This window comes from Bombus vosnesenskii, unplaced genomic scaffold, assembly GCF_011952255.1.
Source record: "Bombus vosnesenskii isolate JDL3184/JDL3185 unplaced genomic scaffold, Bvos_JDL3184-5_v1.1 scf7180000013289, whole genome shotgun sequence".
NCBI lineage: Eukaryota > Metazoa > Arthropoda > Insecta > Hymenoptera > Apidae > Bombus > Bombus vosnesenskii.
Genome location: NW_022882942.1, coordinates 458,995 through 483,062, shown reverse-complemented (window position 1 = coordinate 483,062; position 24,068 = coordinate 458,995). Strand labels below are relative to the sequence as shown.

The following is a 24,068-nucleotide window of genomic DNA, read 5'->3' as shown; positions in this document are numbered from 1 at the left end:
CAATTTAAGTACTCACAGTACGTAAGGTACGTTAAACCCACGAACGAGTGGCACGTTTATTTTATTTCTTCTATTGACCGAAGCAGGAGCATTTGAGCTTTGGTAGTTTCCTAATTTCGTTAAAGGCGTCTTTCACGAGCACGACGACTTTAGACGATTCGATGGTACGAGGATGAGTGATAGTGCAATAAAAAAATTGATTTATTGTAAAAAAAGATACCAACGGCGGCAACGAAGAAGAGCTTGGCGACGAATTCGACTGGCAACGTGCAGTCGTTGGAAATCAGCGCGTCAGCACCGATCGCCCAGTGACCAGAGAATATTTCGAGTCTGACCCGTTATTCGCGTATCGAGGAAAACCAAGATTCACAGAATTCAATTAAGCAGTTAGTTTACTCGTTGTATGTTAGTTTGTACGGCATGTACAAACCGAGAGCTGGAAACTTACACGGGAGGTACAGGTAAATTATTAACCGCAAAGTATCTAATATACAGTCTAATATACGATTATAAATTGTCCTATATAAGAAAATCATCGGATGAAATGGTGAAGGCCACAACGATATTAGATGTTAATAAAGTCAAGTAAGTCGCTTTCAGTTTTATTCTGAATGATAATGCGTCTCGGAAATGTTTTCAGATGTATCGTCAGATGCATCGTAAAGAATTTAAAAATATAAAATTCAGGTCTGCTTTAATAAATAAATTCTTATTTAATTTTAGTTCTTTGGTAAATTTGCTTTATTCCAATGTAAAGGAAACATGAACTTTATAGTTTTAAACTATATTTTTCATATGTAATGTACATATATAATTCCATTGATACATATAGCACATAGTTGGTCTTGGGCCTTGTAGCTTTTTTAGAGTTTGTTGCATTTGTACTAATTGTATAATTATAAATAGAACTATTATATATTATAAATTGAACTATTACATAAATAGGTAGCTATCATGGATTATATTGAAATCAGAATATTATTAACTGTGAATTAACTGCAAATTATATTATTAGTAAGCTAAAATCACATTTAATATAACGATAAAATTGTATTATGTAATATAACATTTTGTATTGCGTAATTTCTTTTAAAACTGGTACATTACCTAGATTAGTATTAAAAAGCAAAAAGCAAAAAGTATTAAAAAGAATCTTCTAAACGATAATTATGGCGACTGAAATTCTTTATTTTATTTATAATAACTAATATTGTACGAAGTACTTTGCGAAATGCTGGTGGATAGTGATGATGGATTATGCTGATTTACGAAATAACTTCAAAAATTTCTATTTGTCTATGATTCGATGACTACAAATAACGTTTGCAAAAATCTTTATCAATAGTGGAATCGTTAAAAAAAGTTATCTTATCGCATTGAACAAAGTTACAAAATACATGCTAGTCTCGGTTTCCACGATACACATATGGATCGATAACTGCTTGTATCTTGTATACATAAACGTTAGTCTACTTCCATATTTAAGAGTGAAAACTTTCAATTCAGTTGCATAAGTGCTTCGATTTCAGAAAATCAAGTATTCTAAAATATTTAGCATTGGAGTGTTCAACTAATAAAGACATTTTATTCGTTAATTTACACGATATAGTAAACGTCACATTAAATTTTATACTTGTCTGTAAAAGTCAAAGGCTAATTTTTTATTTCTTCTTATTTTATTCTTTATTGTTTCCATTAAAAGAATTATAATAATAAATTGATAAATTAAATTAGAATTACAATTAAATTCATATACGTATCTATACACTAAGGTACATATTCCACTTTAGTTCAAGATCTCTCTCAATTGTTCATGCACATATTTTTCATGCGTTTATAATCGTCATACTTTGGAACGTATTTTCTTACCTACAATTATTGCTATTAAAAAACAATGCGACAGGAAGCGCAGTGGAACGGTTAGTCGCAGTGGAACGGTTAGTAAAAATAACATAAAAGAAGCATAAAGTAGCGAGTATCAAATAGGAGCAAGAACACAAAATAAGGTAATAAAGAATTTTAATATCTTATACCGCATCTTATCTGGTTGAATTTTGTCCATTAACATTGGACATAGTATAAACATTTTGCACGAACTCGTTACAATTTCTTTCAGATAACAAAGAAGCCTTAACATGTAACGTTTTTCGGAGAAAATAACATTATATTTTAATAGACCGGTAAAACAAGAATCCGGAAACATAAAGTGTCACAGAACTACCGTTTTATTTCTTTCCTCTTTCTCTGGCTTCTTCGTAGTTATAACCTTTCCATTTTCATAGAAATGATACATAATTCGGGTACCAGCATCAAAGGTGCCGGCGGTGATCCAGCCCAACAAAAGGAAACAAACGAGTAACCTTCTTCGTGGTTCTGCAACGGTCACAAAATAAACAATGTCTTCTCCAACGCCAACTATGTTTCTTGTTGGTACACGTCGCGACAATCACGTAAAAGTATGTATATATATATTTGTTCAAAAATATGAAGACTGCTTTTACCAGATTTTGTCTTAAAATGTGATTTATCACTATTAAAACACACTATAAATATCTGTAGAAATTACTTGCAAGAGTCATAAAAAAACAGTTCTGATAACAGACTGTGTTCTGAGATATCCTTGACTACAAGAATATGATATTAAAAATTTATTAATACAAAATAAATGTATAACTACAGCTTTTCATTATTTGTATCCTCTTTGAATGTTTATTGAATGAGAAACAACGATTTTACAGAAAATAACTATGATTATTCGTTCAATAGGTATTTATGCTCAGATATATAAATTTAATCGGTAGTTCAGTAAACCGGGCATTAATTAAAATCAAAATCGTTCAGATAAATAAAGAGAGAAATTCTACTGTATCAACCAACATTATTTACATTTTTCTGAAGTACAATTTCGAATCAAAATAGAATCTTATATTTAAAAAAAACTACTTTTACTTCATCGACAATTAAGTGACAATAGAAAAGGTATTTTACACGGTCAGAGCTGTCTTGCACAATTCAATCAGTATTGTTAGCGAAATATTACAAGTCACTAATTCTTAGTATTAATAAATATCTTTGCGTAGCGATAACAAGTTTGTTAATAAAAGAAATGAGACTTTACGAGTAATGTTTACAAATTATAAAATTGTCAAAAAAGAAAATGCTCCTTCAATTGTATTTACGATTTTTTACTTATCGGTTCTTTTTTTTTTTTTTTTACTTTATCGTTATCATGCGATTTGGATATATCATACAATATCAAAAACCACTAGCAGAAATTTATTTAAGTGACGTCGCAATCTTCTTATCGACTGCCTTTGCTCCTCTTTGATTCTTTCTGCAATATCAAACCGTATCGGCCAATTTCGAACGAAACGCGAATCGAATACTTCATTCGTTCGTTTTGTTCTTTTATATATCCACCAGTTTAATTCTTTCGGTTCTTCTTTCTTTTTGTTTCTCAATGAATCTTCACCGTGAAGATTCACTCTATCGAAAAACCGCACTCTCAGAGGCAAGAAATACATGTTGCGCCATGTTAGGTATACATTCAGCAGATTCTCGCTTCGTTTCGGCAAGACCATGATTAATCGTCCCTGCTCTCTTCCAACTTAGCTACGCTCCAACAGCGTTTAGTAAGGGATGATACGATACGAACAATAGGGCAAAAATGTTTATCAGGAAATATTTTCTCCCGGTTTAACCTATTAACCGAGGTAAATGAGTTATCTATATTTATCTATGTAATATATAAGATATTCGAAATACGTATATTATAATCGTTATAATATTTAATGGTGAAACAAACTTTCGCTTTTGTTAACTAAAACAGATTTATTTTTATTAACTTTTAGTTTTGTAATTGTTTGAAAGAGATTTTCATCAGAAATTTCTAGTTAAAGGATGATTCGGTCAATGGCTTAACAAATATGGATAACAAACTAGGTTAACAAATATGGTTAACAAATATGGATAAAATAGGATGACAAACATACAAAAGTGATATACTGCAGTTAGTGCGATACATTTTTTGATATACATACATTCATTAGCCGTTTATATTGTAATGCAACATAAACCTATGTATCTAAAATTTATAATAACTAACATACACATATTTATTACATTCAACACACAATCACAAGATATTCAAAACATTGAAAACTATATTTAACTTTTAAATAATGCGGGATTTAAATACGTGACGACTGCTCGTCTGTAGCTTTTTACTCCTTAAAAATGAATCTACAATAATCTATTATTTATCAAAGGCATTAGTTTCTATGCTATTAATAAAATATTGTGTACTTACAGCAAAGTAAATTAAAAAAATTTTTATTATTATTAAACAAATTAACTTTTATACACAACGTTGGGTATAAATAATACATAGTATTGTCTTTTAAACTTTATTAACTGACTGAACGATAAGTGTGTTTATCTTTGGTGAAACTGCTCTTAAATTTTAACATTATATCTGCTTTTAATTATCTATTAATATCATTAGTAATTAGTTAAACACAAAATATTTCCCATAATTAAAAAAGAAATCTGCTTGAAAGTAATAAAGAAGAGAAAACACACATTACTTATACTATTTACTCATTAAATGGCTAAGAATACAGATAGTTTTGAAGATTACGATAATAAATGAAAGATATCTTTCAATATTCTTCATTTGTCTATTTCTTTCTTGCATCTTTTTCTTATTTTTTATCACTTAATAACATAACTGCTAAATTGACTACAATTAATAGTCTGTGAATAATACAGGCCTTTTCATTTTCTTTCAATCTCATTATTTGTCATGATAAAAAGTTTAGACAAGTTGAATAGATCGATTTGTGAGTGATCGGTCAAAGGTCAACTGTATTTATAATTCGATTATATAAAGCAGCATAAGATTTTTGTAATTGTAAATAAGAATATATTAGTGGCAAGTGTAAAAAACACTTTTGATGACAGATAGTATTATGTAAAAAGTAGTATCGAGATATTTTTGTACTAAATACGTTAACTGATAGCAAAGTAGTTCTGTAAAAACACTCTGCTATATGATCTATGATGTTAATAAATATCGTTACATAATTGCATAGCGTTGCAAAATTATCAAAGCGTAATTAAAATTTTTAGAAATGATATTGTGGTTTGTAAAAATTTTAGCTGGAAAATAGATATTATTTAAAATTGTAAAATAATTACAAATAGTTTCCGACTTAGCGTTTTATTTCCATTTCGATATCTTTCTGAGAGTTCATACATATGTATTTAACAGAAACGAGGCACCTGGCTGTATGCTATGTCCTCTGAAAAGATGTATCTTTGATAATTTTGATAATTTTATGATGCGATGTACTGAATGCTTTAAATCTCCTTTAAAGCTAGTTTATGTATTTAATAATCAACTCTTCCATAGTATAAAACTCAAAACATTCAGATAAGCTGACAAATATAGCACTATCAATTTCGCGTTACAAATGTTATTATGTTATTAATGTTATTAATAAGCTGAAAAAGTTGTATCTGGTGTTAGAAACACAAAAAATTTTGTCGGCAAAAGAATAATTATATTGTAACTTGTTCATTCTGATTTTTTAGTCACTTTATTACACCGAGCAGCGCTAACCAACAATTTTTAGTAAATAACAGACCAAGAAACACAAAACATGTTTTATAATTTTGTTACGGATAGTATACGTTTAAGTTAATCGTCAAACTTCTTGAAACTACAATTACGAATAGAATGCAGAATTATATGTATGTAGTACACTACTATATGACGTAAATGATAATTTTCCCTAATTTTCTTACGTATCATGAAGTGTATATAGCACATGAAGCACTTAAAGAATCTATTTGAATATGTGTACATAGCTACAATAATATTGCAGTCGTGTCTCCTTTTCAAAACTTTGCAATAGCGCAAGGGAAAACGAATAGTTGCGATGCATTATTCGTGGGAAAGTTATTACCAACTCAGACGCATCTGGCTACATGTACAAAATATATATAAAGACTTTAACTCAGCCACCGTATACAGAAACCAACAATTTAGCGGCACGCCTAAATGAACGGCCATGAAATTGATAGCTACTTTGAGATACGATCAACGCTTCACTGGAATAAAAAGAAACCAAAAGCAAATACAAAATACCGTGATCTTACCTAATGTTATCGAAGTAAAAATTTGCTTCTGACGAGATTGTTTGTTATACTCTCAAGTTCTTGACAACCAATGAACGCTGATGCTTGAAGTATAAAACCACAACCGTCAGGAAAACACTATGTTACACATAACCTTGAATTATAATTTTATGTGTCCACCGAATGACATAGTTTTTTCGATAAAATAACGCGTTACACACGTTCTATAAAAATACGTATACTAGTTGATACCATACGATGAGTACTAACCTTGTATTGCATTTTCGCGGGAGAACAATCACATGCGCGCGCAGCAGACCGACATGTTTCTATATTCCGTCTTGTCTTTTTCGTACACGTACACGTCAACGCATGCACATTGCTATTAACAACACAAACGCAAAACTACGTAATACGATAGCAATCACCGGTTCGTTGGCAAATATTCTTTCCTTCTTTCTGTCACCTTCTCTTATTTTCTAATTGTTTCTATTACACTGTCTCGCTGGCCTGTTGCACTGCTCAGTCTTTTCATATTATCTCTCTCTCTCTCTCTCTCTCTGTCTTGATTCGAACGATTGATAAAGACAATTCAATCAAAGATCATGATCTTATTAACACCACGCACTAGTTTTGAAATGAAAACGACAGATCGAAAAATCCGTGGCAAATAACAACGTCGCACATCTAGTTCCGCAAAAAACATAACAACGCACGTCGAACTTCCGCCTGCGCGCCGCGCACTTCAAGTGTCTCGTCCCGTACCGTCGTCTTTCTCATGCCCGTGTGTTATTCTATTCTCCTCCTACTTCTGCTTCTCCCCCTCATGTAATGAGAAGCGGCTGTTCCCTCCATTGGAATACATTACAATTGATTCTTGTTTTATCTTTTTTCGTCGATGATGTTCGTCAAAATACAAGACTACGAGTCTGTATAGAAAATTGACCGTATTGCTCTATGCGAATCCCTTTCTCTTCTTGGAAAGCTTTCTAACACTATAGCGAAGAAATATCACGATACATCGCACAACAGCGTGCAGGAGCGTGAAGAAGCATGCCGAGTATCCGGCTGACGTAGCTCCATCGGGTGGAATACGTTCGAATGAAAAGCGATGGTTTGGTAATATACTGAGAGAAGAATCTAGATGGTGAAACGTGGAAAAGTGCGAGTGGAACGAATACGACACACTACCGACACATTTAATGCGCACTTGCATGCGGCCCGTAACTCACTAAGAGTGCTGGTAGCAGCGGCACGCCGACGAGGTGCATGGTAGCCCGCGGGTACCGGCTAGGAGGGGGCACGTCTCTGGCACTGGGAGGAGGCAAGTTGGGCACTCGGCTCTCAGGAGAGCGAGAGGTCTTTCGTTGGAGAGTGGTGGTTGGATAAATGGAGGTGGCACGCGGGTTTAGATGAACGTCAAGTTTTTACGATTGTATCTATCTGACTGACGCACGTGCACAAAAGCATGTGTCGTCGGTAAGAAGTAAGAAGTTCGTTTGCGCGCGAAGAGTGTTGCGTCTTTAAATGCATCATTTATCGTCAGCAAACGAACTCGATGATTTACCGAACACCATCGAGATCAACTTCGATTAGTATCGCAGCAAATTTTGTTAATATGGTGCGTAGAATAAAATTTCAAATATTATAGTATGTTAAGTCACACGATAGGAGAAAGATGGATTTTTCGATAATACCATAAATGTAGTTTATTAATAAATCAAATGTAATTACGTGAAGCCAATGTGAAGTAACCTGTGCAGTTGATAATCTTCGCCTGAGTGAGTAACAATATAATTACTCTTCCCATAAATGTAAGATTAATTTAATTATACAATACATTAACTTCTTACAACTGCTGTACATCTTTGTGTGTTTTGAAACGTTGCAATGTATCAACGGTCGAAATAAATACAGCTGAAGTCAAGGAAAAGGTTAAATATTATAATTTGCTACTTCTATTCACACAGGGAATATTCATAGCTTGGGATAATAACATTCCTGTGACGCAATAAAACTTCATTTCCTAAATATTAGCTATTCATTTTGTTTTGCAAAAGAACCAGAAATATTCTAAAATAATTTGTAAATCGTAAAATATAGTTTTTATATAAATTTTCTCTTTCAATCAAAAGAATATTTCTATTTAAAAATATTTATAAATATTTTAATTTTGTGTGAAAAGATACACTGTACATAATATTTTTGTTTATATATTATAAGCAATATACATAGATATTGCAGTATTCCACATCTTGTAACGCAAATAATGAATTTCCCTTTCAGCGTTCAAATCTATCACGATAGACGTGACATGCATTTTAATGATACGCTTCACGCAACTTTATATATTATTTAGCGATGATATTAAGATTGTAAGTCTGGAAACAGAGTATGTACGTGCGAATGTGGTCGCAAACAAGCTGCAAGTCATAAAACGAATCTTGCCGTACAAAAACGACTTGATATATATATATATATATATATATATATATATCAGCTTTATATTTAATATCCTTCTTTCCTTCGTTTTATATAAACGATGCCTCTATTCGTTCTAGCGTTCTCGCTTTATAGATATGTACTTAACCAAAGCGCTTATAGCAATCGTTCAATGTGAAATAAAATATTTTATATATCTTTCTCTTAGTTTATGGACATGCGAGCCACTGTTTTTCTACTATTAAATAGATAAATATCGTTACAAATTCCTACATAAATCCTGATTCTTATCCTTTAACTAAGTCTATCTAATTAACACACGCTTTTTGCAGTATTGTTATTTTTCAAATTAATTTTATGAAAATATTAATTTTCCTCGGATACGCTTTTTCATATGAAATCATAAGAGTATACTTGATCACTAAATTGATCGTATAGTGCGGTGTATTAAAAATTATCCATTGTCTAACAATATAGGCTGTGTGTTTGTTTATATAAATTTATATATAAATATATAGATTTACAAAGAATTTTATACGAAAATCCCTGCTATGCCAGTACTTTTGTTTATCAGTAGATAATAAATTAAATGAAACGTAGGCAAAAATTTGTTTTGCTTACTAAATATTATAACGAATACCTTACCTTGTAAGTGTGTATGAAATTTAATTCATACAATGTATAAAAATCCACAAAATACATTGATCACATACAGAATTTTCAAATTATCACAAAGTTTGGTTAGAATCCATTACGATATTTGTCACTTAAATAGGTGAATGCATATATGTAATTAAGACAGGACAGCAAATGTTCTTAACTATTGACTTGAGAAAATAGGGACGTTGCAGGGGTGAACGTAGAGTTTAGATGAGTTGGAAGTTAGGATTAGTGGTTGGGGTGAAATGACGATCGTAAAACGTCCTCCGAGTGGATTCACCGTGTGATAGCCAACGAAAGATACGTGTGCACATGCGATATCCCGGTAGTACTTTACTTGCGACTAAATTTACTGATTGACCCACGACAATTGTTGTCGTTGCGGTAGAAACGGATTTTACGCATTCCATAGATGCCGGATCAGTGACAAAAATCTTTACGTGGAGCACTTAGGTCAAATTGTTTCCAGTTAAATCGTAAATCTCTCTGACTAATCTGATTACATCTTGCGCAATTAAAAATTATCGATTTTCATGTGGATTAAAAGATTTGGCAGATGAAATTAGTTTCGTCTGAACTAGTAGGTAGTTCACGACTGTTTATTAACGTATTATTGTCACGATTGCTATTCAGTGCTCAAACTATATATACATTTTACCCCGCCAATATGGTGATAACACCTTCTGAATGTCTGCACTATGTTCTGATATACCTGTATATCAATGGTATTTCTGACCCAATTAGCTGACGCGATCACAAGCCATTAAATACTTAGTTTTTCTGCTCTTTTCCTTTTAACTCTTTTTTCCAGTAACTCGCCTTTGTTTTCTCGACTCTGTTGACATCGTAACTCGTATGTGTTGGTGTACAATTATATTTATGTTTGGGTATATATTACCCTAATTTTCAATGACTGTCATTTTCCATTGCTCTTTTTCTCTCGTTATTCTTGTCTATAGCCACTCTCCCTATACTCAGATTTTTCCAATAGTATTATCGAGATTGTTGACCTGTGTTTTAGCAATTACGTATTTATATCGCGTGACTTCAACCAGCCCTGTGTTAAGTGGAGTAGTCAAATTCCACTCGAATTCGATTTTACTCGAGGGATAGCGTCTTCCTCCGAATATTTGGTGAACGACCTTGTCTCTGCAGTTTAGCCCAAATGAACCATACGTGGAACTCTCTTGCCTCTTGCTTGGATTTGAGTTTCTCTAACATCAATGACGTTGTGATATCTATATCCGTCGATCCATTACTCGAATGTGATTTATACTATCCTGCCTTAACCATACAATTGCACGTTCATCCATCACTCTACGCAACGTTTACTAATAATAATGTTACCTATAAGTACGATTTCAAACGTGGTGATTACACTGGAGTGTGTAACTACTTAAATTCTATCGTTTGGGACGATGCTTTAAAAAACACGATACTCGATGATGCAGTTTGCCTATTGAGTAGTTTGGAATGTAATTTCGTTTTTTTGTATGAGAATTGAAGACGATCTTTTTACTTAGTTTTATTCAGTTATGTAAACTCAATTTTTTAACAATTTCCCGTGTTGTTATGCGACGATGTGCTTCGACCAGTGCCTTTATTTGGTGTTCGTTAGCCTCAACTGGCTTTCCAGAACGTGCTGCGTCTTTGAGATCGAAATTATCGAAAATCAATTCTCATACTGGTGGATTATAGTAAAAAATAATAATAATGAGGACCTATCCCCTTTTATTGCCATTTGAATAAATATGAATATAGATATATACAGTCGATCACAAAAAAATTCAGACACTAATACCATTTTGATAGAAAATTGCACGATGTAGCGAGGACCAAATATTAATGGAATTTAGATCTTTGAAAAGATCTTGGATATTTAACGTTGAAATATCTTCAGTATAATGTGTATATTGCGCTGCAAACAATTTTTGCCATCAAACACATTGTTTATCCATTGATAGTTTTCCTGCCTGTTTTGCTTATCCTGTGTCTCCTTTTATTTTATTCTTAACTCTATATTTACTTTTCCTTGGAAACGCTGTTTCTTTTCTTTGTCTTGTTCCGTTTTATTCATTCCTTTCGGGTCTTACACACCATTTGTAAGGTTTACGTGTTTCCTTCCTTCCAGTTACTATGTTATCTTACCTTTTGGCTTTTTGTTACTCATAAACAACCAACATGTGTATATGCACTATTACACGTTTACACAAGTTTATGTACATATGCGTGTTCGTATGCACGCACAGATGCTTAAAGATATGTTTTCGAACCAGTGCATTTCAATTTTCTTTGTGTCTTTTTGCATCCCCCTCAATTATATGTAATTTATGTTGAATGTATATTACATTTCGGTGACATATAAATTGCATTGTCACCTACGTATGTGGAAATATGAATTTTTATCAGATTTTATCACTTTTACAGCCATTGCGTGTTTCGTTGCATATAGAATGTTTAACGTGTCTATATGTGTCTTAAAAAAATTAAAATAATATTGTGTACTATCGAAGAAGAAAATGGTAAAATATATTGGGCATATATTTTTCTCTTAATTCCTCCCTTGAACAACGAATAATTTATAGATCTCTTAGAATTCTCATATTTATTGTATATAGTTACATGTTTATCGTATGCAAATTTAAAATAGGAACGTACGCGGTGATTTTTTATTATATATAGATATTTGTTTTGCTTTAGAACAATTCTAGATTTGCATTTATATATCCGTTTTGTATTCCAATATTAATTGTAAATTCTTATTTTTGCAAAAAAGGATTTGACTAAAAAAATAGTCTGCCAAATAATCTAATTAATCTCTAGCTGACTTAATCGACTTTACATGTGATTTCAAGTTATTAGAAATATCAAAAAAAATTATCATATCGTGCAAAACTATTTTTTTTGTGTTTGTTTTGAGTAAAGCAGTTTACAATCGATGTACACGCGAGTATGTTGAATGTGACAAAATATGTCCTTCGATCGACTATGTTTTCTAGGTGAATGTATTTCTCTGCGATGTGTTGTCTCGCTTTATCTGCATGAACGACGTTAAAGAAAAAAAGTTGACGAGCACTGGAGCGTCAGTTGTTCGTGTGGGCAGTGCTTATTTTCTGCAGAATTTACGCAAATCGAGGTCAAAGTCCTTTAGATTAACGTGGATTGGTTACATGGTAGAGATGGTATGAAATTACAAGTGTCTTACGTGTATTCTTGTCAATAGCAGACGCACCTAAACGAAGCCGGCATTTAGACGATTGCTGCCGTGCATTGGAATCATTGCTGATTCCAAGAATCTGTGGAATACTAAGGTATCGGACATGAGCTACATGTTATTTAAGTTTATCGTTTCGAGTGTATTGTTTTCTAGCTAGATAATTTAACAATTTAATAAACGACATTTACTTATTCTTTACTATATTGATTAGTATCTTTTTGAGCACTGATTGTTTTGATTGTTATGATATTTATGATCAGAATGATAGCCATAATTTGTCCAATGTATTTCGAAATTAGTTTAGCAATTATTGTCAAAAACATAAAAAGAAAGTAAGGATACATAAGAAATATTTTTAGAGAAAAGAACTCGTAATCAAATTATAACATATTTAACGTCTTACTATATTAAAAATGGTGTAATTGCCAGTACAGTCCTATCAACAAATAAGCTAGTTCGTTACGACTTAATATTGATATATAATAAAAGAAACAGTGAAACAGTATGGAAAATAATAAGTAACTATTACAAGTATAGTAAGATTGTTACTAATAGCGTATTAAGATAATGGTAAAATGATATAAAGATGCAGCACATAACTACGTCGCAGACCAAGTTTAGTCACTGTATACTGTATTAGACACAACAAATTTATACACTGTCTTAACCTGTACTTGGCAACGTTATCTGTCACCTGTTCATCTGGTGTTTACACTCACAATCAGTTGTATCAATTATATGATGTGCGTATGTCTGGCACAGTTAGTGCAGTTATAAAGGGAGAGCGAAACACTTCGTTGCCAAAATACTTGGATCATTCTCAATTATTTGTCTATTGCTTTTAATGTCGACTTTTCGAAACTACGTGCTTTCTATAAAATTAGGGTTTGTAGAACACACATTCGTCACTCGAACAATGATAAAACAGTATCGTGCCATCGTGTCATTACGTTGTGTAACGTTAAATAAAAGCTGCTTCCATCATTATCTGGGAAAATAGGCTAGATTAGAGAAAAATATTCTAATTTAAATTATTCATATAACCCTTTGCCACTCTTCAGCAATACATACAAAAATTACATAGTTTTTACATACAAGAAGTACATAGATATGTATTTTTGAAATCTTACTTTATTAATTCTTCTCATAGGCCGCTAACTTTACATTTTGAGAGTAGCAATCGAATTAATAACATCGTTCGACTTTTTCGTTCCTTCTCTTTTCATTCTTGCTCTTTTCTTCGCACGCGTTTCCCGCAATTCGAATCGATGGCACACACGATGCTACGCAAATACTGCAAATGGTCGCGAAACAGCGCGTATTGTTGATCTTCGTCTCGATTATAGTCATTTCTGCAAAATGAATAAGGGTCGTGAACGCGAGTTAGGAATAGGTTGAAAAGAAAAAGAAAGAATACCGATTGTAATGATTAATCACACGGCGACAAAATATAACTCTTCTGTCGCGGTTGAACTGGACAGGCTGACGATCACCTGTGATGATGACTACGTTTTGTCTACGACTGTACCGGCAGAAATAGTTGATCGCCGATCTGGTTGTATATGATTTGATTCGTTTAGCGTAGATTATATATACCCGTTGCATGCACGAGAAACGTAATGTGCGTGGATCGTCATAATATATATTAAGATGTTCTAAAAGTTTCTTTCGTTTTATAAGGAAATAATAGATACACAACATTTTTTGTTTTATATTATTTCATTGAATTATGTATGATCCACTTTATAACAATATACTTATAATATAAAACAAAAAATGTTATGCATCTATTATTTCCTTGTAAAACGTAAGGAACTTTTCGGACAACTTAATATATACGTCGTGTAGGGACAATACGCGTCTCATAAATTGTTTCGCAGGTTGCAGAATACGTTCCAAACGATGCGTGTCCGTTTACTCGAAGAACGAACGCCACATGGTTGTAAAATGTTACTCGAATGGCACAACACTCAGAGTTTAGACATGTCAGTCTTTAGTTGGAAATTGAACGATGTTTTGACTTTCTTCGAGCGTTAGGATTTCTACTTACGAAATTATTCTGTATCCGGAGACTATTAATTACGTATAGTCGTATAAATTCTGTGTATTGAAACGAAATCTCAGTTATTGCCCGATTATATTGGAATTCCAATTACATATAAGTATTTTTATTTCATTCGACAAGTAGAGATGCTAATAACGATCGTGGATATATATTTGAGCCGTTCAGAAGACATGACGATCAACTCCATAAATTGAAAAATTGAGAAAAGTGATGTTATTGCAAATAATGTCATTTTTTTAATATCTTAAAATTTTTCATTACTTGGCATCTTTTTTATACGAAATAAGAATACAGTGTACTGCTGGACGAAATCTATAAAAACGGATATAAAATGTTTCACCGTTTCAAAGCAAAGATCGTTCGTTCGGAAAACTTTGCTCGGTGTATTTCTCGTAGAGTAGCAACAAATAAAATACGGTTCTTCCATAGATGGGTCAAATTTCTCTTCCAGTATATAAAACGATATCTTATATCTTGTATAATATATTTAGAAATGGTTTCATAATGAAACGTGTATAATTACTAAACGGGTAATCTGTATAATAGCCTAGTTGCAGGATTAATATTTTTATTTTATAAATATATTTATAAATATCTAATTAGTATTTTGTTTTATTTGAATTCGCGAGTATTACGTTTGTTGCTAATTTTAATCCGAAGCTATGCATAACAAGATTTAATTAACGACTCAACTAAACGATATTGATAGTACGATTCGTGGTATAGAAACGAGAATGTGTCTTATCAGAGACGCAGGAAGCGATAATGGTAATTACGTCCCATCGATGTATATCCAAAGTTTAAGGTTACATCGTTCGCGTCAATCGTCTCTGATAATTCAAACATAATAATCTGGCATGAAAAGATGACTATATTCACTACTGCTATTTAAGACTTTTACTTTCGTATTAAATAAAAAAAAAAAAAAGGTAGTCGCAGGAACTGGTTTACAATTTGCATACAAAGAACGTATTAATCCATCGATGTAACCATAACGAATTGTAGCCGATATTGTCAGTTTCGTAAAATTTTTCATAATTCACGAATTATTAATAATTATCAAGTTATTTCAACATAAGATCATTAAGCAACGATATGTACGCAACGATTATACCGATTAAGGATTAAAATAAAAATGTGTTCCAGAAACAAAATATCGACTCTTGACCAAATCAATGTCACTGCTTGATCTTTCAATGTATAATTTTACTTATTGCTTCGCTAACTTCTAAGATGTTATCAAAGATGATCTTTTTCGGGAAACATGCACATACGATCGCATGTTCGTCGTACGTATACGCACGATTCGGTCACTGCATTCTCGCGCAATACTGATCGGCAAACATACAACAATCTCGTAGCCATATGTTAACACACGAATGCAACATCGTAAATTGTTCTGTGCTCTGGAATAAAATACCTTGCTATGGTTTACACATTCATGTCGCTGTTACGTCGAGGTTTTTGCCAATGCTGCCACCGTCTTAGGTTACAAATTCTACCGGTATTTCTTCTCCTCCGTCACCGTGCCTTTTTTTCCTCTCTTTTTGCCGCTTGTTCACGCGTTTACCCTTTTGTCCTCATGACTCCGGTATTCGCATTCATTGATTGCCTCGTTCTCGTCCGCTCCACGTAGTCTCGTGAAACACAAACGGTTTGAGTTTGACCCCTTGCATTGTAATTGTTGAATTTTCAATTATCTCTATGTATGTATATATAATACAAAAGTGACTGATCTATTCATCAACGCCCAGCCCAAATCGCTGTATCTAGATACGTGAAATTTGAACATGGAATAAGAAAGGATTTGTGGAAATAAAAGTGAGACTCTAAAGGAACAAAAAAGGGTGAAACTGTTCTTACAGGATAATCGTATCTCTATGTCCACTACAGTTACAAACGTGAACGTTGGACCGTTTCTTAAAATTCAACTCTTAAAGGGCGTTCAAACAATGAGTAATAAACATAAATCCAAATACTGTACGAGCGAAGCCGCGGGCGGCCAGCTAGTTTATAAATGAAATTCGATATTTGGTTTCGGAACTGTACGAATGCGCCAACGAATCGAAGGTTGCGCAATGCATAATAATAGGATACGGTTTATAAATGACACTTAAGGGGATACATTATCTTTTTGGAATTCTTTCTAAGTAATTACAAAATGAAAAGTCCAGATCTTTCCGAATGGTATTAGTACAGCTTTTACCTTTATTTTACAGACTTTTTAAAAGAAAAATGCTAAGATACAGTAAAGTTGCCCGAAGTCTTCGTTCGTCAGCACCGACGATTCTATAACAAATGTCAGTTCCTCGAAAACGCAGTTGCAGAGCAATCAATCTTCTTAACCCATGCATTACTAGTTACTCTTGTAAGAAAGGCTTAATTTATTGCACTCCTTGGTACTCATTATTTTCTCTTGTTAAGTACCATGGTGACATAACTAATTACACACAAAGTTTGTAGCTCTGCGTCTTCTAATAGCAACACACGGTCACAGACCGTAAAACAAGCGATTAATCGCCTGCTAGATATCCGACCAAACGGATCTTGACGACTAGAGTCATGAAATTTCATCGTGGGAAACAAAAGAGAAATCATATTGCTATTTCTCTAATTCCACGATTAACGTTGCAACATTTGACTCGCGACGAAGTCTCTTCTTCTTCTTCGACTGTTGTTAACGTCAAGCCACCGTGTCTTAAGATCGAAATATGATTTGCCATTCGGAGTACGCACGGATATATGAGAAAATATACATATATACATATACATAATTTATTAGAAAAGATGCTGCAAAAACACACCAGTCTTTTATAAAATATGTAATCCCTTTCCTATCACAGAAAGCCAGTGCTTATACATAGAAAGTTCACTTATGTGTAATTTGATAAAAACTATAGCTTAGTAACGCAAAGAAGATGACGAAGGGAAAATTTGTGAAGGTGTCCAGGAATGACTTGTTCGCAACAATGTTATTGATAGTATATATTAGTCAATATAGATATAAGATTTGCTCTGCTATCACGGTGTTCATTTTATTGTCAATTTTATACGGTAGTCGCCCTCGAGGCACTGTTATACGAAAGTCTCCGAAATTATCGAAACCCCTTTATCGTATCGATTATAGACTATACGTTATAGACCGACCATATCGTATAGACTAATTTAATTTTAATTGAATCCGCTAATAAAAAGTGCAGCGAGTTTTAACTTCATGTACGTATCTAAAATAATCGTAATGACTCCATACTCTCGTAAATATTTGGTATTCCTATTTCAGACGATAAAAATCAAAGTTCAAGAGACAACGAACCTTTCGGTTTTGAGGTGTAAGTGCAATGACATTGAGATAAGTGGTTAGCTCCGGTGCATCGTCGTTTATGCAAGACGGAACCAGAGGCTTGGCTACGTGCGTACTCGACAAAGTAAAAAGGGCACGAAAAGAGGTATCAGAAAGATGGTGCGCGAGTGAAGGTGAGAGGATCAGTGTGCGAGAAAGAAGACACGTCGCGTCAGCGATGAGATCGGTCGAACGAAATACAAAAAAATAAGTCCTTCAATGTCTGGAGCTTGTCTTCGGCAGATCCCTGTCTTGTTCAGGTTATAAATGGCAATCTCTATTCGATATATCACACTATAAGTCGCTCTTTTACCGCACACTAAGGTAAGCATTACGTCTGGTCGCATGAGCGATTCAAAGTTTGTTACGCCAATGCGATCTTCGCTTGGTCGCGCAGTGCTGGTCGTTTGCCCTGCCCCTTCTACGTGAATTTCTCTAACCATTTTAAGATTTGTTCATACAACAGATGGTATTCGTTAAAGTTATCGACGTGATAGAAATTTTAGTAAGGAAAAGATCTTGTTTCGAGCCATTGCTTTTTCAGAAATCGCATAGATCGGTAACATCGGTAATTCAGTTGCATCATAAGACACTGAATGATATGAAGTTAGTTAGATTTACAGTGTGCGTTGTGGATCGAGCCTAATTCGCCCTCCCGCCGTCACATCAAGTGCTTCCACATCGTTCGTCTCCTCGTCGACAAAGTAGCAATGTTGCATTCCAATTTATTCCATACCATTCATCTTCCTCGGAGCTAAACTCTCCATTTTCCATTCAAGATGATAGTTAGACGAAGATATCAAACATTGGCGTAGCCAGACGGTCAAACTCGTATAAAAATAGTTTCTGGCAATGTTTATCATATATCGGTCGAAACCGCGAATTGAATGTAAATAAAAAGCAACAAATAAACGAAGCCTCCTCGTTGTATCGCATGTTTAGACAAAGCAATATGAAATAAATTGACATTCTCTCGCATTATTTCCTATATTAAATCTTTGAAAATATTTAATGCTACGATTAAATACTCGAAGAATGTGTGCTTTATTTATTTGACATTATGTCACTTACAAAGCGTCGAACTGATTGATGTAAATATTGAAATGTTACAAAAATATACTAAAATATTTATTTCTCTCGTATCTGTAATGCCATAAGTACGTGTATGTGCGTCATTAACTACATGGAAAAAAGATTTTAATTAAAAATATGAGACCCTACTTAGATCCTATCTACTGCAATCAGTAAACACCGTAATATCATCGATATATACAATATATTTTGCGTTTTTCTTACCTGATATGATTTTCAAAAAATCAATACGTAATACGACTTGTGATGATAATACGTTCCCTACGAGGTTCATAATCCTCCTTATTTTGTCTCTGATGTGTGCTAGATTGTGCTTCAGTAGAAAATTCGCGATTTCGTTTTAATTCGAAATTCTATATCCTTATAAGGTAACAAACCAGATGCACAAACTTATTACCATCGCAAGGCTATCATTTATTTATCAACGATTAATCTTGTCATATTCGCTTTCGAAGATGCGAAACATTTTCGGTGTTTCTCATGACTTGATGTTATCGAACAAGTGAAAGTAGTGTTGAACAAGTTTCTCGCGGTAATTAAAAGATAAATTGTCGTGAATTAAAATTAAGAAATGAAAAAGCGGAATATTGCGAATTGTAATTAAGTACTGTAATAGTGATCGCAATCATTAACAGATTACATGTTTTTAATATATTTTATGTGTGTTATACAAATTATTTTAAATATTATAATATATATTAACAGAATTACCGGGTCGATCGATTAATCGTATTGGCTACTGTCTAGCACTACAAACTATAGCGATCTAAATCAAACAACTCAATGAATGAAACCATAATTGCATTGTCCGTTTTTATGAGTTGCTAAAGAAAAGGAATTCCTTCGCGTAGCTTTGATCAAGGTAGATGTAACGTTTCGTGACAGACTATAAGCCGCCATCATTGACAGCTTGTTGCGGCTAGATGACATTCCACCAGCACATACTTGTCAATTCTGATATACAGAGTGGTTGGTAACTAACTGGTGGTACAAGCGGAAATCGGGTGATTCTACGCGAAAAAAGAAGTCGAAAATATAGAATAAAAATTTTTTTTTTTAATTTTTTTTTTTTTTTAATTTTTCCATCGAGACAACGATCTACAGTAAGATTCGTTATAACGTACCGCACGCGTACCAAGCGAAAATTCAGAGTCGATTTTCTCAAAAACAAAGCCTCAAACGAAAAATTTTTATTCTATATTTTCGACTTCTTTTTTCGCGTAGAATCAGCCCCTTTCCGCTTGTACCACCAGTTAGTTACCAACCACCCTGTATATCAGGGTTTGATATGTATATCACCCCTGATTTGTACATGCTAACAGAGACACAAATTAAGTAGCTTTTAAACAGGAGAAAAAGATAAACAGTAGATTATCCTCCTCATGAACTAGAAATTTTAACATTCGGTTACTTCGATGCTTCGATGGCAATCAACTTTTGGAAATAAAAATTTACAATTCAGAATTAAGCAAAATTTTATCAAAGTAAGAACAGAAAGATATTTTTATATTTTTTCAAACTGTGGGTTCCCTTAAACAGACATATTTTTTTTATCCCATCTCGATTCAGATAAGTATACCGAGTGACGAAATAATTTCTGTACATCAACCAGGCCCTGTATATTAACTTGCCCCGATTTCCCCTACTTCAAACGCGTTGCATACCATTCGTGCAACCGCAATTTCCTATGCAGCAGTTTCATCTCCAAAAAAATTGCGAAATGTTCGAGTGTCCACATCTACAAGATACATGCACAGCCGATCGATTCGTCATGGATCAGATCGATGATATTAAGATTGCGGGGATCGCTCCGATACCTTCATTTACGATGTTGCAAATCTAAAAAGAGACGAACAAAAATTCGAATTTCATGGTTTTTGTTCGTCGAGCAATTTGTCTGGTATTTTTAATTTTCTTTACGGTTGTCGACTTGTCTCTGTATGGTGTAGACTATAGGAAATATAAATACACTTTCGTATTAATTTAATTTCTTCAAACTGTGATATAATTCAAATATTATATGGCGTCAGTCAATATTTTAACATAATCGATGACGTAGATATTCAAGTTTCAGAATTTTACTCTTTAATCTCTTAGTTTGTATATTGTTAATTGCAAGCTGTTCAACATACGGACGAATTTCTCTACAAAAGTCATAAATTTTAATTCAATATAAAATTGAAAAGAAGCGAAGCAATTAAACATAAGCAGGACGATTTCTTTTACAAGACTCGTTTCATTTACGGAGTTGCAATATGAATTATTTGCAATTTATGAGTTTTGCATATTATAAGATATGATTTCATACTAGAAAACGCATCGTTCGTTTAATTTATTTAATTTACTCGGGAATTAGCATTTTCCTTTTAAACTGGTCTACTCGAACGATGGACGAACAATATCTTTTGTTCGGAACTGTACATACAACATTGTAACTACAATTTGTATTTCTATCTCGCCTCCGATCGGTTAACCAAGACTATGCACCGGTTTCCCCCTTTCTGGTTTTACTGGAGGATAATCTTTCGTCGAATGGCTGGTAAGCAAGATTCAACAGCAACGGCATTATTGGCGATTCACGAAAGAATCTTCATCGATTTGCTTCGCCTTTATGCGCGTACTTCATACCTGAGAAAATACCGTTTTCTTTATCGTTTTCTGTCCTTTCTTCTTTTCACTCTTTCTCCCCTCTTTACCACTGTACACCACTTATACACTATAATCGCGAAGGATCGCCGCTTCGAAACTCCATTGCGGGCAAAAGCTTTTTACGTTGGTAAACCAGTTTCTTATATCGTGGTCGAGTTTTTTCCTTTGTTTCAGCCTGCAACGTCACTATCTACCTTTTTTTCGTTTCTTACATTGGACATCGTTTTCGTAGAGCTTGGGTTATTATGATCGATCGCTTCATTCGGTTGTCGTCCAAGAACTTCCAGTTTAGCTAGTTGGATAACGGTCAGAAAATCAGGATCATTTTGTTAGAAAATAGAACAACTTGGCACAGTGTGCTTGTATCTCTACGATTTTCACAGATTTATCTCGCTGTACATTCGTTAAAATATGTTTCAAGTTTGTTTAATATTGAGATATTACAAGATACAATTATCATATATTATTCACGTTGCCCTTTATTCTTAACAAAAAGACCAAGGTTAGTTACGGTATTCTAATCGATAACAGCCGCGTGATATCTTTGATTTCTCATATTGGTATCATAGTGGTATAAAGTTGCGAATCGTATGGTTCCAGATCTAACGTCGTAGATCTGAAACACAAACTCGATAATTCTCCAGTTACAATCGAATTCGAATCGCCGAATCGACTTAGGCTCGTTTAACGGGGGAAAGTTTAAAAGGAATCAAATACGTAACGCGCTTGAGCGATCAAATAAACTGGACGTCTGGTACTGGAACAAGATGATCAGCTCTCTAAAATTGACCTTCCACAGCTGCGATTTCCGGCCAAGATTCTACTAATTCACGTGCTCGTATCGTTTGGTGCGGTTACACACGATGCTGACTGGCCGTTAGCGAGGGGTCAGCAACACCGCAGGTTATTTTCAGCCCTTTCGCACCGCGTTTCAGCCCTCTCACCGGTGCGAGTCATTTCTACTGACATGCATCTCTTCTCTGACGCATTTGTACTCGGTGTGTGCATACGCTGAAAGTGTTTGACCAGTTTCGTGGCGTAGCATCAATAAACACGAAATTGATGATCTCGGTTATACCGCGAGCCGACGCGACCTCCGAATATCGGAGCGCCTATGTGATACGCGCGTCACGTCCATCGACATAACGTCTACGAACTATGCTAATGTTGCGGTTACTTTCTTCATTCACAAGACTTGTCACGATTTTCTTCGATTTCATACACCAGACAGAAAGAGGTGACAGGTCGTCTGACCATTCGCACGACATACTTACTGTCTTGGTTGTCAGGGATGCGTTACTTTCTTTGGGTATTGCAATTGGATACTGGGCGCTGTGCCGCACCATGTCGCGCCGTGAGCTATTAGAAGCGCGTGGAATTTCTGTCGCCCGTACGTTTATAGGTAAATTAAGGTGTTGATATCACAAATGTACCAAACTATATTTTTTCTAAATGTGAGTTTATACCATCAACTGAATTTATAGTAGGATAGTAGGTGATCCGGAACAGTTTCGATTAAAATATCGTAATATAATTTTATTTCAGCATTTTTTATTTGAGTCTGTGTTTACATTATAAAGACTATCAATAGCATTTTTACTTGAAGATATTGCGTTCGCTTATAATCTATCAGTCGATGATTAATTTATTCCTATAAGTTATAGGTATTAATCGTGCAAAAGCAAAGAAATTTATTTTTTCAAAATTAAACTGTTGCCAACAATCAAACATCTATTTTAGATATAGAACGATTTCATTGGGTGAATTAGTTCACTTTACTAGTCTGGATCACTCAATTAATTATTCATGAACACGTTACGTATTTCAGAAATATGGAAAACATTGGAAACCTAAAAAAAAGAGCGAGCTACTTAAAAGTATACGGGTAGATTTATTTCTTTATATCATCGATCAACGATCTCTTCATGGAGAGCTTAGTTCTACCGTTATAAGGAACAATTCACGGACGAATATTACGCAATTATCAAAATTAGAGTTTCCAGATGTAATCTACAGGTAGGTATTATTTTCGGAAACGTATTGCAATTAGCTCTATCACGAATTGAATCACACACTACGAATGAGGTGTATCTTATGCTATTAAAACAACGAATTGGCCATGTTTCATTCATAGCTTACCAATCGGCTGAATTTAACTGGGTGAATTTAAATTGGGCAATTCGGAAAACAGGCAACAAAAATTAGAATTTCTAGCGATATACGAATCTTATTTGTCCCGTGTATATAAGAGTAAAGAAATGTATGAATCGGATTATCATTTTCTCAAATTGTACGATTTTGCATTCTATTTTGCATATAAATGCAATTTTGTATCGTACTTTACGAGTTTTAAATATGTATATTTCTGTTTACTATTCGTCCTTTTCTTTATAATTGAGATCAGAAAGGTATAAAATTCAATCGTGCGTTGCAAATAGACTGCAAATAGATCTTCGTCAAAA

At 33.8% G+C, this 24,068-nt stretch overlaps 1 protein-coding gene and 2 long non-coding RNA genes across 9 annotated transcripts in view; 1 reads left to right on the top strand and 2 right to left on the bottom strand.

Moving 5' to 3' along the window:
- LOC117232638 (doublesex- and mab-3-related transcription factor A2) overlaps positions 1–7,393 on the bottom strand; it is a 94,155-nt gene extending 86,762 nt beyond the window's left edge. For 3 of the 5 annotated variants that reach the window (XR_004493155.1, XM_033492145.1, XM_033492148.1), the window contains exon 1: positions 6,412–7,365. The gene's annotated coding sequence lies outside the window, so the exon portion shown is untranslated. The other 2 variants (XM_033492147.1, XM_033492146.1) reach the window with 2 other exon arrangements.
- On the top strand, positions 438–19,101 carry LOC117232646. Of its 2 annotated transcripts, XR_004493161.1 has the most exons (5): positions 438–455; positions 529–585; positions 2,283–2,456; positions 17,806–18,189; positions 18,410–19,101. It is a non-coding gene; the product is annotated as an uncharacterized LOC117232646 (long non-coding RNA). The 2 variants fall into 2 exon arrangements; XR_004493160.1 differs by lacking the exon at positions 438–455 and having other exon boundaries at positions 462–585.
- LOC117232644 lies at positions 12,841–14,019 on the bottom strand. 2 transcript variants are annotated; one of them, XR_004493157.1, is made up of 3 exons: positions 13,878–14,019; positions 13,591–13,812; positions 12,841–13,461 (listed from the first exon to the last, which is right to left on the bottom strand). It is a non-coding gene; the product is annotated as an uncharacterized LOC117232644 (long non-coding RNA). The 2 variants fall into 2 exon arrangements; XR_004493158.1 differs by having other exon boundaries at positions 12,841–13,448.
- Positions 19,102–24,068: the final 4,967 nt, after the last annotated feature.